The following is a 21730-nucleotide window of genomic DNA, read 5'->3' as shown; positions in this document are numbered from 1 at the left end:
GAAAATTTGTAAATGTAATCTATCATATAAATAAACTAAAAACAAAAAACCACATGATACAGAAAATGCTTTTAATAAAATCCAACACACCTTCATGATAAAAGTACTGGAGAGATTAGTGGTACAAGGGATGTAACTAAACATAATAAAGAAAGCCTGTAGCCAGCCTCAAATGAAATGAAGGGAAACTATGAGCAATTCCACTAAAATCAAGAACAGGAAAAGGTTGTCCACTCTCTTGATATCTGTTCACTATAGTACTCAAAATTTTAGCTAGAGCAATGAGACAAGTGAAGGAGATCACAGGGATATATATTGAAATGGAACATATCAGTGTATTTTTTTATTTGCAGATCTCATGATACCGTACTCAAGCGACCCTCAAATTCTACAAGGAAATCCTATGGCTGATACATACTTTCAGCAAAGTGACTAATTACAACATTAACAACAACAAATTAGTAGCTCGCCTATACACAAATGACAGACAGAGGAAGAAATAAGGGGGACAGCAAACCTCAAATAAAGTAAAATATCTTGGTGTGATTCTAATCAAACAAGTAAAAGATCTACAGGACAAGAACTTCAAGTCCCTGAAGAAAGAAACTGAAGAAGATATCAGAAGTGGAAAGATCTTCTATGCTCATGGATTGGTAGGAATAACACCATAAAAATGGCCACCCTAGCAAAAGCAATCTACAGATACAGTGCAATCCTTATCAAAATTCCACCATATTTCTTTACAGAACTTGAAAGGACCCAGCGAGACAAATACAGTGTGTGTTGACTTATAAGTGGATATATACTATTATAAGTGAATATATTGCTTTTAATTAAATGATAATCAAGCTCCAATCTAGAGATCCAGAGACATTAAATAAAGAGGATGACTCTACATGGAGACATGGACATCCCTGGGAAGATAAAATAGACTAAATCTTGTAGGTGGATGGGTGCAGGTAGAGATGGGTGTGGAAGAGGTCAGGTAGGAGGCATGAAAAGAATGGAGGAGAATGTGAGACAGGTGGAACCAGGGAACAGGGGAACATTGCAGGTGTGAGGAAACCTAACGCAGTAGAAACTTTCTGGAATCTATGAGGGTGACCCCTAGTGTGAGTTCTAGTAATAAAGGGGGTAGAGTCTGAACAGGCCACCTTTTGTAGCTAGGCAAGGCTTCCAGTGTTGGGACTGGGTTGCATTTGGCTGAGTGGTTAGCCAGAGGGATCTGGTGAAGATCCTTAAACAACCCAGGCTAATGCTAGGGCACATTGCTCTCTGGAAATTGACAGTGGGACTCTGATACTGAAGACAGCACTCTACAACCCATTGAATATAGAGAAGTTGAACTGGTGCCTAGACTCTTCACCACTATGTTCTAGACTCTTGCATAAGGATATTTGTACCTTGTCCATTCTTCATCACAGAGGCTTCCTTCTGAAGTAGATGGTAGTGCGTGCAGAGACCCATAACCAAACATTACGCAGACAGAGAGTCTAAATTGGACGTCTATATCAGTCCCTCTCCTTGAAGAACAGTGAACCCCATGGAATAGGGGAAAATACGCAGAAGTCAGAGGGAATAAGGACACCAGGAAAAACATAGCTCACCAAATCAATTAAATAGGACTCACATGGGCTCTGAAACTTAAGAGTTCCATGAGTTTCTCTGTATAGCTTGGTGTTTTTGTGGGACTCCCAACAGGTGGAGTTGGCTGCCATATCGCCGACTCTGCCTGCTTCTAGGATTCCTTTCTCCCTTTTGGGTTACCTTATGAAGTCTTGATATGAGGGCTGTTGCTTTGTTTCATTGTGTTATGTTTTGTCATGCTTGGCTTCTGTCTCTTGGAGGTCTGCAATTTTATGAAGAGGAAACAAAGCGGGAGTTGATCTGGGGTTAAAAGGGGAGGTTGGGGAGGGGGAGGTAGAAGAAGTGGAGGAAGGAGAAACTGTGGCCAGGATGTATGGTATGAGACAAGAATCTATTTTCAATAAAAAACAAAACATAAAAGTCTTTGAAAAACACATGGAAGAATTTATTTTCCATCTTTGTTGTGAGAAATCTTTCTATATAATTAAAAATGACAAACTCTTTTAAATTTGATAAATTTGACAAATTAACATGTTTAATGTTCCGTATGGTAAAAACACAAAAGTCAAAAAATAGATGGTAAATTAAGCAAGTGTTTGTAGCATATACATCAAAACGTAATTTCATTAACTAAATGTAACTAAAATTCCATTATCTAAATGTGTTTAACATTTTTAAATATATTATTTATAAAAACAAAGACAAAACAATGTATATATATACTTTCATTTATGTAGAAAAAAGAGGGAATGTTTGCCCATGAATTACTTGATATTTATTTATATGTGTCTAAGCTGTAACCTTATTTTCAGTGATGCCTCTTCTCCTCATGATGTTGTGTGCATATGGAAGTCAGATAACAAAATCAAGTATCATTGTCCATGACTGGTCTACCTTTGGGACAGACTCCTTCACTGGCCTAATACTCAACCAATTAGGGTAGACTGGATGGCCAGCAAGACACAGGGAGTCATTGATTTGTCTCTGAAATTTTATAAGCACTTACACCACACCTAGTTTTTAAATATTAGTTTTGAGGATTAAGCTCAAGCAAACACTTCACCAAGAGAGTGCAGCTGCTTATGTCCTCAACCATCTCAGGGTTTTTGTTTTATAGAGTTATATTTTATTTCTAATTATGTGTGTAGGCGGTATGCACTTGTGAGTTTTGGTACCTGTTAAGAGTCAAAAATGGTGTCATATACCCCAGAGTTGGAATCATAGTTGAGTGTGACACAAGTTTAGGGTGCTCAGAACTTTCCCAATGTCTACTGCAAAAGCAGTCCATACCGTTATCAAATGCACAGTCTGTCCAGCCCTTGGAATGTTATAACCTACATAAACACTTTATCATCACAAACTAAAGCTCATTTTAGATCACCTTTGACAGAACCATAAACAGGTTACAAATGTAAGAAAGAGGAAAAAATGGAGAGAGGAGAGAAGGAAAAGTGGGAGGGAAAAAGAAGACTGAAGGAGAGTAACTTATTCTTTGTCTCGGAATTTTATAGTAATTGATTTTCTTTATTGTTTTTGAAAATTATTTCATTTTTTTCTGCTAGAATATCAACTAGTCAGGATGAAATGTGTATCAGGTTTCTCAACTTCCTGTTCTGAGACAAGTGTTGAATAAACACATGTATAAATACATAGACTTAAAATGAGCAAACAAACGAATGATTGTCTCATGGTTTGTATCATGTGTGGTCTTTTTGCTTTTCACATTTTGCCTCTTGCTACTTCCTGTCCTTTTTGTATGTTGCACATAGTTCCCAGAATTTTGGAGAATGGGACATGAATACTGGATTATAGTTAGCATTGTTTTTTTCAAAGGGGAATTTTACATTACTGACATTTGAATTAGAAAAGTCTGATTGCCATCATGAATATTTATTTGTTCCCTGAAAAACAACAGTACAAAAGAACATGGCATCTGTAGATTCATGTGTCTTCAAGATTGTATGAAGTTAGGTAACCTTCTAACAAAACTGTTAAGGTTATATATTTTAACAAGTTTGCTGGAATCGATTGGTATGTGTCATGAATAATGTGCAGCACTAAACTTCATATAATTTATATATAATTGATTGTTTAGTAATTCTGTGTTACTTTATAATCAGGCATCTTTAGTCCAGTACTACATGTTAAAACACACTTCTAAACTGTGGTTCAACTCCATTAAGACTCATGTATGGTATTCTATATGATTAAATTACAAATATATGAGAACAAAGACAGTAATTAGGCAAGAACTGTATGAAACTAAACTTGGGTCCAGTTCGTTGACAGCAAAGCCAGCATTCCCCTAATCCCCTTCAGTGGATGGATGGAATCTTATCACTACACAAGCGAGAATTCTGATTCGTCAGCTCCTTCACCACATCTGAGAACAGATGTCTGTTTACTCACCAGTCTCTACAATTTCTCCAGATGTGTTTTGATCAAAGGTCCATTTCCAAGCTAATTCCATCCTATTTTGGACAGAAAAGCAAGATTCATCTGTGAAGATAGTTTGTCACTAAAGCAGGGACGTGTCAATGGGCAATATGTTTAGTCAGAAAATTGGGACAGTGCTGAGGGCTAGCTCATAGAATGAACTTCCACAGTAATGCATTTGAAGAATCACAATTACAGAGTTAAATGTTTATTGTGTACCTATGACGTAAATAATCCTTTCAGATAAACCCCACATTGTCTGCATAGATACAGAAATGAGCATCGTCTTCTTGTGTGTTTCTGAAGTAATATTCCTGTGAGTGGGAAAGGAGGCATAGCGCAGGCTGTCACCCTCCTGATAACTGGAATGTGCAAGGGCCTGCTTTTTTAAGATCCTGAATTAATTTTTTTTTATCAAAACTCATGAATGCACACACATAATTATATCTTTCCTGTCCCCCTTCAGTCCGTGAACAAATGTGGAATTGAATGAGGCACACTTAATGTCTGTGTGCTCATATTGAATGCTGGATCTAGACAAAAGTGTTTGGAAGATTGTCCAGTTGTCATGATTTGCTTGAGAATGAGGGTATACATGTTCCAGCACTGCAGGGGTCTCAGTGGTAAAACCTGTAGGATTGGACTGTCATAGAGTGCTTCCTTTGTAAGGTTTTAGACTTGGTCTTCTAGTATTGCAAAGCAAAGGAATACTGGGAAAGTCAAAACAGGCGGAAACCCTAGTAGATGACCAGTCATTTAAATCTCATTTCTTCTATCATGCAGCTGCACTTAGCCTACAACAGCTCTAACTGTGAATACAATTATTTTGCTTGCTGCTGTTGGAAATCCCAAACTTGACAAAGTTCCTAGCATAGTATAATATAGAATGAACTGGGAAGAGAATGACACTATCCACTAACATATTTTGTATCATAGTTTCTACTGTGACAGTCTCTCATAGAAAATGTCTGTCCTCCAGTTCCTCTACTGCAGAACTCATAATATCCCCATGCCAAAAAAGCACCTACCATTGTACTCATAGCTATGCGAGCCTAAGTAAGAAGGGGCCTTCCACACTCTGAGCCTTTTAAAATGAATGCATTAGCTGTTCTATTTACTTATGTTTATTATAGTTTGCTCAATGTCATTGGAAACATTTATTGTTTGAATGTGTAACTATTTTAAAGGATTCTCACATCCTATGGAAAAAATATTCAGACTTGCAGAATTAAAAGTACCTTACACTAAACTGCCTATTATTACTGTGTTATCAGGTACATAACAGGAACATTCTGAAAATGAATGATGAAAGCCCTATGTGTTTGACTTGGTAAACAATGAATAAACTTTGATTTGATATTATAACTTGTATTTAGAAATGAAAAAGCATGAACATTGACTATAACTCTGTTACTTAGAGAGCCTGAGCTTTCCTGAGAAGAGCCAGAGCCTGCCTTTCTTAGACATTAACTTGGCCTGCATCAGATAACATCTTCCTGGGGTTACTCCCTTTCTCCTCATAGCATTATTCTCAAGTAATCAGCAATTATCAACATTTACAAGTAAAGACAGGGAACTCAGAAGTGCTAAATCATTTGCTCAACATCACATGTATAAGAGAAAAGTGTCCCCTTTTATGCAACCCTCCTTTTGCATTGTTCCAGTTGCCCATAATGAATTAGATGTGAAAATATTAAGTAGAAAATTCCAGAAGTACATAATTCATACATTGTAAACACTGTTCTTTCATGCATAATCACCTTTCATGCTATTTTCTCCACATGAGCATCAAGTCCGGTGAGACATTCTTCTGCCCAACCACATGCTTCCTGGGCATTAATCACTTAGTAATCTTGTGCCTTGATTATCAGGTTAACTGTCATGCAATATTGTAGTACTCATGTACAAGTTGCTCTCATAAAGAAGCCTAACAATGTCAGTGTCATGTACTTCAGTTAATCTCTTCACATGACTTTGTATCATCTCATATCATTACATGAGGGAAGGCGGGTACTGTACAAAAATATAAAGATGAATGTGTAGGGGGTAAAACTATGTGCATTTGATGTATGCACAGTTCCAAGCATCTACCAGGGATCGAAGAATGATCCATGTGGATATGCAAGACCTGCTATAAAGATTTCAACCAAATTCCCAAGTGAGTGTTTAAGGGTTTCTGTTAGGCTGCCACATTCCTGAGTTAACATGTACTATTCACTCTACAAGCACCTTTGGTTTCCAAGGGCTAGGTCTGTGCAAGGCAGAGAAGATACAAAACAAATCAAGACTGACTTCTTGCCTCTTAGAGTTTCAAATCTTTATGTGTATTTCACATTTTGCTTTCATGGAATAAAATTTCACAATATTTTAAAATAACAAACTTAAACTTTGGGATGGAAATTATTTTCCAGAGAAATAAAGATATTAACATTTAAAGAATATCCTCCAAATCTAGCATTGTCAAGCCTTTAGCAATATATGATATAGCTAGCTTGCTCTCAATGAATAACAGAGAAAACCAAGTTTGATTCCCATCACTTTTGGATCAAAAATTTTAAGCAAATAAATGTCCAGCAGATTACTGAAAATTTTTAATGACAAATGTTAACCTGTATAATAGAAAAGAAAACTGCATATTTCTTCAAATTTGGGGGACTCAATACCCATTTCTTATGCATTTACCTTACTGTATATAAGGTATTACTTAATATAATTCATTTGGTCTTCTTGTAAATCTCTCTATATCAAAATGACTATTGTAGAGCCTATTAAGTATAAGAGTTGATGGTGGTTTCCTTCTGTTATCTCTAAGACCTTAACTCAAGGTCAAAATGAAATGCTGACTTGTACACTTACATTCTTTCTTCATTCTTCAAAAACTCTACAAGGATAAGCAACAATAAGATAAATAAATTCTTCATGGGAAACAAATAAATCATTGTGGTCTTAAAAGGATAATTCAATAATATAATCAGATCAAACAACAGTGTTATAAAGCCAATTACATTTGTTCTTCAAACAAAAAGACATTTTAAAAGTTCATAAATGAAATATACTTTCCATAGGGACTCAAGTACAGATTGATTTATAAAAATAGCCCCTAAGAGGAAAACCTAACTTCATTCTCAAAGAATTTCCACTAAGAAATAGTGACAGTTTCTTTCCTCTTCTTTTTTTACTTTCTAGTTAAGCATCTGGCTGTGGACTTCAGGACCCTGCTGAAGCAGAGTTCTTTTCTTTACCGTTTGTCCTTCACTCATACGTGGAAAATGACAGCAAACCATCTCATTCAGAAAGCCTGGAGAGCTCTTTCTGTAACCTTCACTCTGAAGCACAATCACCATAAGAGCAGTGCTGACTGATTTGTATCTTTAAAATAATGTGAAAAGGGACATTGAAATGCATGCTCATCTCATCTCAGACTTGAAGTTGTGGTCTTCTGGCTACGTTAATTGTCGTGCTGTTTCCCATCTGGGGAAGATACTGAAGATGTGGGCTCTGAAATGCTTTACTGTACTTCCAAACACTGAACACGTCAAGAGAAGAGTAAGAAACACTCTATTTGAGGCTTTGTTTTCTTTTGCGTGTCGGTGCTTTTAAGGTTTTTAAAAACGAATCCTTGTTCTTGGACAATTTCACATTTGTATGCAGTGCGTTCTAATTGCTTCCATCCCCTCCCCCACACCTCTGCTCATCGAGTCCAAACCCTTTCTCCTCTCTATAAGTCCTTTCTCTACATTCCCGCATCTTCTTGTTTTATAACCCACAGCGTTGAATCAGAGCCACCGGTGTGACCATTGGTTTGTCACTGTCCATCGGAACCCAGTGGGCTCCCCAGTAAGTACACAGCTGAAGACAATGAATTCTCACCTCTGAGAATCTCCCAGGAACTTTTAGTTCAGAAGGAAGACCCACTCCCCACCGTTGCTAGTTATATGGCCAGTTTCACCCAGGCCCAGTATCCAAAACTGTACCTTATGGCATGATTGTAATAGCTGTGTTGTCTTAGAAAATGGCCTTTTGAAGGTTGCCCCCTATCTTCCTGTTCTGACATTCTGCTCTCCCTTCTATCATGTTCCCCGAGCCTTAAGGGAAGTATAAGTATCCTATTATGGTTGAGCACAGAAACATCACTTATTGTCAGAATGGTAAAGCACCCATGAGCCTCTATATTCACCATCTGCACTCTCTGCAGAGACAGCCATCTTTAGATAAGACTGGAAGAAAAAACTATAAATGACTAGCAAATAACTAAAACATGCCCAACATTCTTAGCCATTAGAAGGCTACTTTAAGATTTCATCCCTCTCCACTCACTCCAGGCAGAATAGATCCCAGAAACAAAATAAAACAAACAAACAAACAAACAAACAACAACAAACAACAAATGCTGATGCGGGATGGGTAAGGAGAACCTTTATTCATCCCTGGAGGGAGTCCTAACTAGTTAGAGCCATTAGGAACGCAGTGTGGCATTTACTCAAAATTCAGAAATAGAATACCATGTGAGTCAGGAACACCACTCCTGGGTATCCCAAAGAGCTCTATCCTCCTGCAGAGAAACGCCCACATCTGTCTTCGCTGGTGCTCTACCCGCAATGGTTAAGACTTTTTTTTTTAACTTGGATTTTATAGAATTAATTATGTAAAAATCATAGACTGAATTAATTCTGTAAAATCATGCACACAATCCCCATTATGATTAACCCCATGGCCTGCAAAATGTATTAGGAGTAAAAATATTTACTTCAAAGAAAGCCTAATGAGAGCACTCTCGAGTTGAAATGGACATTCAATATGTATTTCTCTGTGTTCTAAGTAGAACATGAACATACTAGTTGCTTCCTTCGATTTGATAAAATATGAGCATATAGCCAACTTGCATCTGCATACCAATCTATTATAGCTTATCAAATTTATTTTCAAAAGAGATACCCAAGCCATGTGTGGTAGTGCAGGCTTTCAATCTTAGCACTCTGGAGAGAGAGGCTCAGATCTAGTGAGTCATAGGAGATCCAGGCCAACCCATTGAGACATTATCTCAAAAAACCAGTTAAAAGCAGAAGACAGTCGATTTATTCCTGTCATCAAATTTGTATGGGATATGACAGCTCCACAGAGTAAGGTTTGAAAAGTATTTTGAATTCATTTTTGAGACTTTCATATATGCTACTATGATTATATCACTTACTCTATCTCCTCCTTTCAACTCCTCCCATTTTCCTACCTGGCTCCCTCAGATTTCAGAACTTTTAATCAACTACTACTATCATTTTTTTTTTGTCCACGAGGAAAGTCTGCCCTAAAGGTTAAAACATCACTGCTCACAGCTGTATAGTAGCAACCCAAAACTCGAGCCCAATCTCCCTGAATTGCAATAAATGATACACATTTGCATATGCAGAGCACTTGCCCTGTTCTACAAACCTAATTCAGCTAGAGCTTATATTAATACCAGATTCACAATCCATGGTCGCTCAGAAATAGAGACGTTGAACCTGACGATGCAATAAGACAGACCCCAAGATTTTAATTGACTCTCATATGATTTAATCTTCCATACCCAAGTTCATGCCAGTAGACTGTGTTCTCTCTCTACTTGAATATGTAATGTAACTGGGTCAAATTTAGGGTGTAGTGAGTCTGGGGTGAGAAACCTTCAGTTCCTTACCACTGGATCCTCTTTTGGTGTGTTTTTGGCTAACTTAGATGCAGGAAGGGCCACCCACAGATTATGCTTGCCCTTTAAATTCTATGTAGCTCAGCATTTGAACTCTCTAAACCGTCAGAACTCCTACCTGGGAGCCAGCCCTGCCATGGTTGTACCTACAAATGCTGCCAAGTTGGAGGAGGCAATTTTTTTGAGACTGTCAATTTGGACATAACTAGGTCAATTCCTACAGTAGCAGCGTTGACAGTAATAAGGGGAACATATTTTCTAGCTAAAACAACATAATTACTAAAGAAAAAAAGAAGTGCTCTGCGGTTTTCTTTTCATGTTCAAACCTTCAGAGTACATTTAAACCCTTTAAATACACTGGGTTTTATTCCTGCTCTTACTTAATATCCATCATAAATCAAAATGCTCTCAATTTTATCAGAGCATTGACTACATGTTGTAATTAGCATTTAAAGTCATTATCTAGAAGCCCTTGGGGAAATTTCATAGGTGAGATGATCCAACTTGAGTCTCTAGCTGCCTGTAGGTCAAAAGCACCAAATGATCATGTATAATTGTATTCAGTCCGTAATCTCATCTCAGCCCAAGAGAGGCTCAAGCCAAATTAGGTCAAATTACCTATTACTTCTCAGGAATACATTGCTGCCTGGCACAGGTCACATTGCACAGGCTGACCTGCGATTGCCTAGATGCTGGCACTTCGAGAAACAGCCCAGCCCAGAGGGGCACAGCAAGAGGGTCCCTGGGTAAAGACACACAGTAAGAGGGGCCCAGAGCACAATAGCACAGCAAAAGGGGCCCAGTGACAGTGACAGTTCAAGGAAAGCAGCTATTTTAAGCACATAAAGTTTAGGTCCGAAATTCATTGTATAATAAACATTGTTGATGTATATATTTATGCAGTGCCTGCACTCAGAAGAAATCCTGTCTCCATCTTGTCCTTCAGTGAACACAGCTGAGATGAGTGTAGGAAGCTGTGTTTTCCCTGGGCGCATCATGATGTGTAAAGCAAGGGGCACACATTATTCTCCTCCAGCAAGGTATCTTCCTGAGGTATGGAGAAGCCTATTGTATCCCATGTCTACTGGAATAAACCCTGAAATAGGCACTAAAGCCTCAGTAAGATGTGTAACTTAGCAGCATTGCCTTGTGACTCCCCCATATACTGGAGTTTCCTATTCAGAGAAGTAGAACCCCTATGTCCCAGGCCTCCTTTTCCCACTATAAGACTATAAGCTTGGCCAAATAAAACTTTATTTCATGTACTTTTTAAATCTATGACCTTAGACTGGAGAGATGGCTGAGTGGTTAAGAGTACTAACTGCTCTTCCAGAGGTCATGTGTTCAATTCCCAGCAACCACATGGTGGCTCACAACCATCTATAATGAAATCTGATGCCCCTTAATGGTGTGTTTGAAGAGAGCAACAGTGTACTCACATGAAATAAATGAATAAAATTGATTACCTCAGGTGATACTCATCATGTCCTATGAGATATATGGAATTTTTTTTTTTTTTAGCAGAAGCTTTGCAGTTTTATGAGGTCCCATTTGTCAATTCTTTTTTTCTTTTCTTTTATTGGATATTTTCTTTATTTACATTTCAAATGTTATCCCCTTTCCAGGTCTCCTCTCTGGAAACGCCCTACCATCACATCCCCTGCCTCTATGAAGGTGCTTCCCCACCCACCCACTCACTCTCACATTCCCCTACAGCAGGGCATTGACAGGTCCAAGGACTACTCCTCCCACTGATGTCCAACAAGTTCATCCCCTGCCCCATATGCGGCTGGAGCCATGGGTCTCTCTATGTGGACTCTATGGCTGGTGGTCCAGTCCACCGGAGTTCCAAGGGATCTGTTCACTTGATACTTTGCTCCCCCCATGGAGCTGCAAACTCCCTCAGCTCCTTCAGTCCCTTCTCCAACTCCTCCATCGGGGACCCCTTGCTCAGTCTAATGGTTGACTGTGAGCATCTGCCTCTGTATTTGTCAAGCTCTGACAGAGCCTCTCAGGAGAAAGCAATAACAGGCACCTGTTAGCAAGCATTTCCTCAATTGTGTCTAGATTTGGTAACTGTATATGGGATGGATCCCCAGGTGAGGCAGTCTCTGAATGGCCATTCCTTCAGTCTCTGCTCCACACTTTGTCTTCGTATTTGCTCCTGTGAGTATTTTGTTCTCCCTTCTAAGAAGCACTGAAGCATCCAAACTTTGATCTTCCTTCTTTTTCAGCTTCATATGGCCTGTGAATTTTATCTTGGATATTCTGGACTTTTGGGCTAATATCCACTTATCAGTGAATGCATATCACGTGTGTTCTTTTGTGACTGTGTTACCTCACTCAGGATGATATTTTCAAGTTCCATGAAGTCATTATTTTTAATAGCTTAGTAGCATTCCATTGTGTAAATATACCACATTTTCTGTATCCATTCCTCTGTTGAGGGACATCTGGGTTGTTTCCAGCTTCTGGCTATTATAAATAAGGCTGCTATTAACATAGTGGAGCATGTGTTCTAATTACATGTTGGAGTATCTTTTGGGTCTATTCCCAGGAGTGGTTTAGAGGTCTTCAGGAACCGACAGACAGATTTCCTGAGTGGTAGTCCTAGCTTGCAATCCCACCAGCAATGGAGGAATGTTCCTCTTTCTCCATATTCTTGCCAGCATCTGCTGTCACCTGAGTTTTTTTTATCTCAGTCATTCTAACTGGTGTGAGCTGAAATCTCAGGGTGGTTTTGATTTGCATTTCCCCGATGACTAAGTATGTTGAACATTTCTTTGCTGCTTGTCTTTGCTCAAAACACTGCTATAAAAGAGAAGAATCTTGTCTCTCCATTAATCTTCAGATGGTGGCTAGCTTAGAGTTTGAGTGGAAGGAAATGCAAATCACTGAGTATTTATAAAGTGTTTAATAAACATTATATACCATCATCTGATGCAAGATTCCTTAGGGAGAAGACAATGTAACTAGTTAATATTACTTCCTACTTATGTTACAAATATTTCAGGAATAAAAAGTGTAAGATCCCATTCATTATGTTACTTTTATTCCTTAGAATACATACTGTTTCTTGTAGTCAATAAAATGATTCCACGCGTAAAACCACTTGTCCCATAAATCTGGTGACTGGAGTATGATCTCCAGTACACATACATGATGGCTAATCTTAGTTGTCAACCTGACTACATCTGGAGCCAACTAAACCTCACAATGCTGGGCACTGTGAGGGATTTTCTTAGCCTGATTATTTGAAGTAAGATGTCCCACCTTAAGTATACCACACTGTCTAGTGCAGACCACACTGAAGCACATGAATAAGTGCCCTCACTCTGCTGGCAGCTTTGTCTGTTTTGCACCTCATATTAAATACAACTTTTCCAGGATTCTAATGCAGACCTAGAAACCAGCAATTCTATGGGAATTGTCCAGGACTCAAATCATCATATGAGAACTGCTGATATACCCAATTTTGTGGACTGACCAACTACTGTATTATCAACAATTCCGCCATACCATTTATTATTGAATTACCCAGATCACAGCCTAAAAGCCAGTCTAATAAATCCTTTCATAATGTGTATGCGTATAGTGCAAGTATGTGTGTGTGCATGCATGTGTGTGTGTGTGTGTGTGTATCAGACCTGATTCAGAGAATCCTAGCTAACATGTACAAAGCTGAAAACAAAGAATCTACTTCACAACATTGTTCTCTGACCTCTACACACAATGTGGCACATGAGCCTACATGTACAACACACTCTACTAATAAGCACAATTATAATAGAGCATACAGACTGGTTCCAAGAGAGAAAATTGACAATCAGAACCATGAAATATGAAAAAATGAAACTAACAAGTTTCATTTTCCTACAGTATATTTTCCCATACAATATATTTGGATCATATTCTTTTCCTTCTCCCACCTGCTCCCAGACCTTCCCCATCTCCCTAAAGTCTATCTATAAGCTTTGTCTCATCTTGGTTGACAGCTTATTAATTTCTCATAAAATCACATTTTAAGCACCTTATCAAGTGGATGCTTGCATGTAGCCTTTTTATTAATCAGATTTGAGAGTCAACTTCCCTGCCTTCATCCTCCCTGTGAATACACAATCTAATTGATAAGACATTTCTTTTCAGTTCTAGGCATGGGAATCTGCTCATCTCAGTCTCTTGTGGCATTCCTTGGTTTGGAGAAAAGATGATGAATACTTTTCTTCTTTTAGTCTCAGAGGAGACAGCTCTGGCCATGAATATAAAACAGAAAAGTAATTCTGCACTTTCCCTCTGTCCTTTATTTACACTTTCATTGTTTCTTTTCCCTGGGGCCATTTTCATTTGCCTGTAGTTTATTCTTGATCTGTTCCCAACTCAGATCTTTGCTGCTGATAACCAAAGTTTAATTGTAGGAACTTTAACATTTGTAAAATCCAGTTAAACACAGTGCACTTGTAAAATATATTTTTGACTCTGGCTTGACTGTATAAACAGTAAATTGCATAATGGGTTCTTTCTAAATGCATGTTACATGTACATAGCACATGTGTGTGTATGAATCTGCATGCATGTGTATGCAGATGTGGTGTGTGTGTGTGTGTGTGTGTGTATGTATGTATGTATGTATGTATGTATGTGTGTCATGAGACCCAGAATTAACTTGGATGCTGGGGATTGTAAATTCCAGTTCTTATAGTTTTGTGACAAGCATTAATCATAGACCTACCTCACCAACCCATAAATTACTTTCTTCACACTTATAAGTGCATCCATATCAGAGTCAGTGTTCCAATAGAAATAGTTTATATTTTTATATTCTTTGAGAAATTATATATATAATGAAATGTGGCTATATCAACCCAAAGTTGTTACCTGTAACTTGATCAGATCCTCCCCAATATTTTCCTTCCCAATTTTATGTCCTTTTCTTTTGTATATACACCCCCAATAAGTCTCATTCGTGCTCCCCATATGTTCATGAGTAGGGGAACATCCATTGGAGCATGGGTAACCCTACCAGTGCTCATATCTTCCAAGAAGGATGAGTCTTCCTCCCCAGCAGCTATGAACTTCCAATATCTCCTCGGTGTAAGTCTGGGGTTCTGAGGGCACGGTCCCCAAGGACTGTGGCTGGATTGATCTTGTATAGGTTTTATTTATGCAGCTACCTATCACTGTTTTGAGTCCAGAGAGCAGTAGCCACGCCCCATCCATCGCATTAGTCATGCCTATTCTCTCACTTTCGCATTCTTTCCTTTTCCGACTTCATGTAATGTTCCATGAGATTTGATGCGGGAAGAGGTTAATACAGATGCCCCATATGTGACTGAACACTCACATGTCCAATATTTTAAACTGACATTAAGAATGATCAATACACCTGAAAAACAACAAGCAGTTCTACTCAGCTCACAGTTTACTAATGGGGAGAAGCTTCACGGACAATGGAATGAAAGCTGTTTGTGGTTTCAATGAACTAACATTGAACAACAGGGGCAGAGTAAGCCTTAGTTGATATCGCCCTGTGCTGTGTGACCTTCGGTTAGTAATTGAGTTTCTCTGGTCTTCTATTTTAAAAAAAAATGAATAATGGAACATAATTGAAAAAGTTATCCAACTGTAACATAATATAAAATCAAACAACAACATAAACTACAGAAGACACGGATTATGTCACAGAGATTCAAATAGAAGTTGGTGCGCTCTGAGTTTTCTACTCTGTTTTAATTTTATCTTCGCCACAAAACAATCATATGATGCTGTATAACTAAATAAAATAACTAAATAAAAAGTGTCCAACATATAATTACCTGGTCAAATTATACAATGACAATTATTTTGTGACTTTTATTGGCTTGGGAGCAACCAGGTCAATTATTTTTCTTGTTGCTATCACAAATACAAGGGTAGCTTGTGGGAAGAACACATATTCTTTTGTTCAGCTGGAACTGCTTACTTATGGGCAAACAAAAAAAAAAAAAAAAAAAAAAAAAACAGAAGAAGACTCGAGGGTAGCAAACATCCACAGGAACAGAGGGTAGGGAATACCGGCTTTCTCCTTTCTCTTTTAATTCTGCCAGGTACCCTGGCCCATGGAATGGTCCACCTACACTCAGTATGAGTGTCCCTGAAGTGTATCTGCTAGGTAATCACAGACCTAGTCAGATAGATAGTGGTAATAGATTAATCACTATAACAACATAACAATACTAATCATTTCTTAATCATGAAGACAAAGAATGAATGGAATTCCTTATGATGATCATCAGGACAGTGTGGTGGCAAGAGTTATGTACTGTGTGTTACCTCCAGTTGAAGAAGCAGTAAGACCTTCTAGTATCAATAGTTACTGCATCAGAGTTTTGTTACTTCCAGTGGAAATAGCTGGGGATATTGAGAGGCATTGATTTACTTCTTGGAACATCACAGGGGCTCTCCTGTAATTTATATTAGCCACTAGTGCACAAAGTAAATAAGCAACACAATTATGGCTTTGCCAGCCCTGAGCAGGTATTAAGGATTTCCTTTGATCCACTTCGCTTCGGGAACTGGCTCTCTGCCATCTCTAGCTCCATTCCCTCCCGAATTCAACATTTTTGTAAATTTTTTTCTAGGTTGTATAGTTATCATTTGATGCTCTGCGAGTCAGTGAGTGGATAAGAAAATATCTGCAGAGGGAAACAAATCCTTAGCAATAAGAGGAAAGGAAAAGCTGCCTGTGATCACAGTGGGGGTTGAAGCTGCAAGGCAGTATGCATACTGATAAAGCTAATGGAAATTAGAAGTGCAATCTCAAGCAGGAGCCTACCTTGCTTTCTCTCTGGGGAATTAAAGGAGCAAAGACCGGAAGAGTAGGTCAACAAAATCCACTGTCTGTAAAATGAATAGTTGCCAGTAAAGGACTTCAGATTGGCAAGGCACAGAGGGGACAGTGCATTCAGATCTCACTGTGTGGCTTCTACCAGATCTTTTCCCTTTCTGGTTACATGTGTCCTCATGCAGAGAGAAAAGTCAGTAAGTTTTCCTCCAGCACAGAAACGTCATGAGGTAGCTAGCACATGTCATACACATATCTCTTTCCTGGCACATATTAAATAGTCTATAAATGTTGTTGTGATTATTTTTCTATTGATGGGTAGTTTCGCATAGGACATTTATCTTCTTTTGGTTTATTAACTTCTCAGGGAAGTAGATGAGCTCAATGATAAAGTAGTAAACAATAGAATGAAGGGATGGGAAAATAAATCTCCATGGTGATATGTTGGGGAAAGCCATTCTTCTTAGTCTATTAAATCAGTTCTAGCCTAAGATGGCCTCATTTATCCAACCACATAACTCATTCTGTCCCATGTGTTTTAGCAACTGTTTTTAAATGGGGTGCTACTAGATGGCTAGCCACTGAGCCCTAAAAAGTTGAGTTAGGCATAGCAAAACAGTGTTTGTACGATGATAATGGGGACACTTAACTATCCTGTTCACCTCCTCACCAAATGGGCACATATATACCCTCTCAGCATCTTATAGACATCACCATTGGAATATGAAAGTCGTTCTGCTGTAGCTCTTGACACTAAAAAATTCTACATCTACCTATTGCACTAGAGAGAACGAACATGTGGGTTGAGATTAGAGAGACCTGAAAAACAACATCCTGTAGTCACCTGAAAGAAAGATGACCTAAGACTTCAGCAGAGTTCTTGAGTATTTCCATCCTAATACTGCCTCAGTTCAACAAGGACCAGGGTAGATTGTGGTTACCGGGCAGGACTTCCAGATAAAACACAGGATGTCAATTAAACTTCAGATAAACCATAGATTTGAAGGGAGGGTTAAGAAGTTTGCATCCATGTAATATTGTCACTAAGGACAGGTGGCATAGCTCAGTGGCAGAGCATTTACAAGGGCCTTTATTATTCAATCCCCATCATCGAACAGGGAAACATCATTATTTACAAAAAAAAAAGAAGCTAGTATAAAATCAGCTAGAAACAAAAAAAAGTCAGCCTCTGTGAATGCTTAGATTCATGTCAAAGAGAATGTATGTAGAATAGTCATGGAAAAACATGAAGCCCTGCTCACAGGCCCCCCTGAAAGCAAAGTTGAAGGTAGAGAGCTACAGGGTGCTCTGGCCCACATACTTCTTACAGACAGAAGGAGAGCAATGTTGCTGCTTGGACCTGAGCAGTGGCTACAGCCAACATAAAGGAACAAAGAAGGAATGAGCGCTTCTGCACAGAGTTAGGCGATCCAGCACAGGAGCAGATTACCCAGCACTCAGGAGGGCTACCCAACCCATGGAAGGTTATGGAGCACACAGCAGGCTGTCTACCCTAGTTATAAATGGCCTTGGCTCCTTCTTCTCATAACTACAGGCTTCCTGAGCAGGTATTATAATTTCATGGGAGTATAATCTCCCTTTGTTTAGGACTCAGTCACCTGCTCCAAAAGTTGACAAAAATCTCTTATCAGAGATGTATGCCAATGTGTCTCTGGATCCACGTGGTCCTTTCCCCTGTAAGAATAAAGAAAAATTGGAATAACAAGGCAAAAAAAATAAGGCTTAAAAAATAACTTCTAAATATCACGATGAAAATAGTAGATACCAGGATTAAATCTGGCATTGTTCCAGAAAATCAAATTATTGAAGTGTAACGGAAATATAATTATTTTCAAAAATTAGAGGCAATGGGATGAAACAAATAGGGATCCAATGTGCAGCTTCAAGAGATTCGACTTCCACAAAACATCTTCCTATACAAAGAGTAGATGACAGGAGGCGAAGGTTATAGTCAGAGAAACACGTGGAGGAAAGCTTCATCATGACAAAGAAGATTTGGAGTCTCTGAAGATGCAAATATCTTTGGAAGAAAAATTTATGAAATGTTACATGGATTCGGGGAGAGAGGCATGAACGCTGTGGTTAAAAACACCAGAAAGCAGACGCTGTCAGTTCCAGCAATGCCCTATAGAGAGCTCGGAACAAGGAGGATTTTTTTCCAAAACTCCTTTCTCTGGTGACTCCTGTGATAAGGACAACAGATGTTCTGAGCTGCGCAAAGATTTGGGATATGCCCCACCCACCCATCTCTCCCCAGTGTACACCAGCTGACTACCAGAACAGGAGAGGAAAGGATATAGGAACGTTGCCACATTAATCAGAAGCAAGAGTTCAGAGTGATGCAATAATAAACACAGTGAAACTTAGTGATGGTTTCCAATAAGCCACCCCAAACCTACTGCACAGGCATTACTCCGGGAAACACAATGTATAGTAACAGATCATTAATTTTATAATCATTCTCTGGATGTAAATTCTGCATTTCATTAAAAAAAAAGAAAGAACTCGCAGGTGTGAAGAAAAGCTTTGGTGATACAATGTCTTATCACACAGAGTAGAAATACGACTCATTTTAATTATAAAAGTGACTTAAATATTGTGCATTACAGCTATACTCAATAATCATAAAACTGTAACACATATTCCATTTTCATAAAATGAGCTTTGAAAATTAGGAGAAGACTTGGGGATGTTGTTCAGTGGGTAGAGCACTTACCCAGCATTCATGAAGCCTCAAGTTTCATCCATAGCAGCACATATATCCTGGGTGTGATGGCACACACCTGTAACCCAGAGCTCAGGTGGCAAGAGGGTCACAAGTGCACGGTTGTCTTCACCTACGTAAGAAGTTTGAGAAAAGGGCATCCTGAAAAAAAAAAAATTAGTACATACATGCTTCTAACACATGAGAAGGATAACGTGGGTAAATGGAGAATTAAATAAGTGAATAAGAACATCTATCTACAAGCACATCTATCTAACATACAAGCACAGCAGTTATTAAAATATTAAATATTTAATAAATAAATGTTAATATTCAATATTAAAATATTGCCATGAAGCTTATTTCAGCTGTTCAGCTAATAAAATATTACTAGTTTGTTCCTAAGAATCCTTTTTGAAATCTGAATACAACATCCGTTCATTTTACATAAACTATCTAACAAGCTGTAGGGTGGATCAATCAACATCTCGGATCCAGTCTGGTTAGCATTGTGAACGCCACACCCTTACCATTGGTACAGAGGTGTTCCATAGAATAATGTGATGTCTCACAGGCACAAATAGCAGTAACTACAAACCGAGTTTACTCCACCTGGGTAGACTACCGTCCCCTCCACTTTCCGGATGACTAGTATCATGGTGATATCTTGAACTGTACAGGAAATGTCTGCTCTCCAGGTGCCCAGTCATTCAGTGTGAGGGTAACACATATCAGTAAGCACACAGGTACCGGGCCATGACTCCTCCTCCTCCAAGACTGCCACTTAGTAGCATCTGCATTATGTAATGTAACCTACGTTGCCCTTGGCAATAGATGTTTGCAAGAAAGAGCTGTCAGGATTCACCTCAAGTAATCCATTTTATATTAAACAAGTGCTAAGTTCTATAGTAGTTCCTAACCACAAGAGCCTCTTGGGGGTTAAAAGGTGGAAGAAACTTAAACCTTGGGAAACAGCAAACCTCTTCTTGTGACAATCAATAGCTGCTTACTATTAGAGAGCAAAAAAAAAAAAAAAAAAAAAAAAAAAAAAAAAAAAAAAAAAACCTTTTTGGCTTCCTGACCGTAAGTCAAATCTCTGGTACCCATTCTAACTGTCGTTCACTTTCAGGGCACTTTGATTCTGTGTCTCTCATGTGGAGGCAACAAGGTGCTGGCCTCTATTTGAACTCAAGTCCCCATGGAGAAAAAGATTTCCCAACCGAGAAAATAAATACTTCCCAACTTCCTTGCTTGACTTCCAGCATCCCAGTGGGCACAGCACTCCTACACCCTCTGGGCAGTACTCTTCAACTTTCCCAGCTAATTAACCTCTCCTACCAGGTTGCCAAATGAGCTGCTGACAGCCAGCCCTGAGCAACTAGAAAACACCAGGGTAGCAGACTGGATTGTTAAATTCTTCTATTAAGTTGAAGCATAGAGAGCAATTGGAGCTGTGTGTGGATGCAGTGGGGGGAAAGGCTGACATCACATTCAGAAAAGAGAAAGTATTTGTGTCTCCCTCTCCAGTTACAGTCAAGAGAGAGCATTTACATACCTCCCCTTACAAGAGTGCAGGCAATAAACAGGAAAAGTGAATGTAAGGGTCACAGAGTCTAGTCATTAGGAAGTGAGAACCCTTAAAAAAAGAATCAGTGCCTTCTGGAATTTTCCAGCTCCTTAGCTACCCTTCTGCAACCTAAATAGACCATAAACGAAAATGTGATTGTACTGATTCATTGATCTGTACTGGATAAAGGAAGAGGGGGTCGAACATGCCTTGCAAGTGAGGATCCTTGACAAGCAGTTACTCTCAACGGTACCCATCTAAAGGAAACAAAGGGACAAAAAAATGGAGCAGGGACTGAAGGAAAGGCCATCCAGAGACTGCCCCACCTTGGGATCCATCCCATCTGCAGACACCAAACCCCAACACTATTGCTGATGCCAAGAAGTGCTTGCTGACAGGGCCTGGTATAGCTGTCCTCTGAGAGGCTCTGCCAGCACCTGACTAATACAGATACTCACAGCTCAGGGACTGAGTCCAGGGACCCTAATGAAAGAATTAGGGGAAGGACTGAAGGAACTGAAGGCAATTGAAACCCCACAAGAAGAAAAACAATATCAACTAACTGGACCCTCCTCCCCCGAGCTCCCAGGGACAAAACCAGAAAGAGTGTACATGAATGGGTCCATGGCTCCAGCTACATATATAGCACAGGACTGCCTTATCGATCATCAATGGAAGTGGAGACCCTTGATCCTTTGGAGCCTTGATGCCCCAGCAGGAAGCAGGACAATACTTGAAATATAAATAAAAATAAAATAACCAATAAAAATATTTAAAAAGAAGTGACAGCTATAACATGTACAAGCACCAATGTGGTGGGAATATCATAATTTATAAAGGGATCGAAAAATGGAGTCAGTTACTTAAAAGAAAATATAAGGAAAACAATTAAGAAGTAGTTTGCCCCTTTTAAGC

General features: G+C 38.9%; 1 long non-coding RNA gene across 1 annotated transcript in view; it reads left to right on the top strand.

Annotated features, from left to right (window-relative positions):
* The window catches only part of LOC110338603, a 60908-nt gene extending 50098 nt beyond the window's left edge, over window positions 1-10810 (top strand). Inside the window, exon 3 of the long non-coding RNA XR_002381304.1 lies at window positions 10607-10810. This is a non-coding gene — a long non-coding RNA (uncharacterized LOC110338603). The remainder of the gene's footprint in view (window positions 1-10606) is intronic.
* Window positions 10811-21730: the final 10920 nt, after the last annotated feature.

The sequence above is a fragment of the Mus pahari genome, chromosome 22, assembly GCF_900095145.1.
Source record: "Mus pahari chromosome 22, PAHARI_EIJ_v1.1, whole genome shotgun sequence".
Classification (NCBI taxonomy): Eukaryota; Metazoa; Chordata; class Mammalia; order Rodentia; family Muridae; genus Mus; species Mus pahari.
This window is presented reverse-complemented; position numbering and strand designations above follow the sequence as displayed.